Source organism: Pinus tabuliformis, chromosome 5_1 (assembly GCF_031772625.1).
Source record: "Pinus tabuliformis cultivar Carrire ecotype Pingquan chromosome 5_1, CPIR1, whole genome shotgun sequence".
Lineage (NCBI taxonomy): Eukaryota > Viridiplantae > Streptophyta > Pinopsida > Pinales > Pinaceae > Pinus > Pinus tabuliformis.
Genome location: NC_142305.1, coordinates 526,965,800 through 526,968,014, shown reverse-complemented (window position 1 = coordinate 526,968,014; position 2,215 = coordinate 526,965,800).

The following is a 2,215-nucleotide window of genomic DNA, read 5'->3' as shown; positions in this document are numbered from 1 at the left end:
AACCAAGTATCTTGAAAGCGATAAAAAGTCAATGAATACAATCCAACTTAATGGGAAAACCTATTTTTACAATGAATTCAATATGTAAAACAAGATGAGATGATTTGAAGACTACATCTTTATATATATATATATATATATATATATATATATAGAAAGAGACAAATGATACAATGAAAGATTATGGTTGACTGTTGATGGTTGGAATATTTTTTAACTAATCGCAACAAGGAATTTTACTTGATGAAGGCCCCAATTAGGCCTATACTCATTTGATATTTTGATATTCATTGGTATGTGGGCCCGGCTGCCACCAAAAAGTTTGGAATTGATTATCAAAGGAATGATAAAAAAAATCCTCTCTCCTTTGTGTATATTATTGAAAAAAAAATTATTTCTTTATTCAATAAATGATTTATCATTCAATAAATAAAGAGTCCATTTTTTCAATAACATATAACACTCATAAACTATATTGTTATTATTTCTTTATCCAATTAATGATTTATCATTGAATAAATAAAGAATTATTTTTTTTCAATAATATATAACACTTATAAACTATATTGTTATTTTGAGCCCATTTTTTCAATAACATATAAGACACATAAACTATATTGTTATTGTTTCTTTATTTGATTAAAGATTTATCATTGAATAAATAAAGAATTCATTTTTTCAATAATATATAACATATATAAACTCCACCGTTATTTTTTAGTTGAATAGTTATCTAACAAAAATGCAATATGTTTATTCATATTTGACGATTACATCTACTAAAACATAGCATTTTATGGTAGAAATTACACATAAAAATAGTAAATGATTAATAGATAAATACTTCACAAAAATGTAAATTACCATCCATAATCTATTCATAGGTTTTTACCTTAAAAGATGTGTTACTTCATGTTTCAATTAAAACTTCATAAAAATACATAAGTTCAAACTAAATTCATGAAGCATATGAGGAAGAAATTTCAGGTCCAAGCAAGAGGAATCATGATTTCCCTAAATATTGCAATCATAGGAAAGCAATCTAAAGCAACATATAGAAGAATCTAGTCCTCTAGCTAAGGCGTCCAACCCTAGTTTCCTTTTTTTAGATCACCCTCTGTAGATCCCTTTTCTTCATTTCCTCAAGTGATTTTCCTCTGTCTTCATTTTTGGGAAAAGAGTATTGCCCAAGAATAATTCCTCAAGAAGAAGAAGTTATTTATTTTCCATTGTTATTTCCCTTAAGATAATTTTCACATTGATTGTAGAGATCGGTTATGAAGGAAACATGTAGAATATTATGATTTTCCAAGGTGTTTTCACAATGATAGATCTTTGTTTTGATATTTGACCTCTTCATTCTATATTTGGAAAAGGAATTTGCAATAGCTTTGGAACAGTCTAGAATTTAGGATACAAAAATTATTAACTAATTCATCATTCTACATATTTACCTTCAGGATTTCCCCCTTACTTATATCTCACTTATCCCCAAGACTTGTTATACATAGTTGGTGTGACAATGATTCTTTGATAGGACTAGAATATGGAAGACTGTGGTCATCCGTAATATCCAAAGCCAAATTCCATAATCCTAAGCACCATTGATTAGCCTCCTTGACCTAGACATTCACATTTCAACATTCAACTACCCAACTATCTAAGGATACTTAAACATGCAATTTATTTTTCTTGTTGATTTTAGTTATATTTACTGGGATTTATTTGATTTGCCACATTATGATTTTATAAAAGGACTCCTATGTGACTCTTTTATCATCTACCTATAGTTCAAACTAATCTATAGACTTCAGAAGTTCGTGATAAGAATGGTAAATTTAACTCACCTTCTTGAAGAATTTATCTTGAATATTCTTTAATTGGAAATTAATTTCAATGGCTTCTTTCTTGAAAAATTATGTATCCTTTTGTTCTAGGTGTAACTTTTGCAATTGTTCCTATAAAGAGTTGATTTGTTGTTTGAAACTTACAAATATTGTTTCCAATTTCATTTCATTTTCTCTTCTACTAACCTCTATTTGTTTGGAATGTTCTTATTTGATTATTTCTATTTCTTGTTGATGCTTTAACTATGATTTTTGTCAAAAGAAAAGCATGTTGTTGATTAAGTTGGTCAAGTTGTTTTTCATGTTCTTGCTCTAATTCCTCTTTTTTATTAATCAATCTCCTATGAAATTATTCAAGATTATATTTG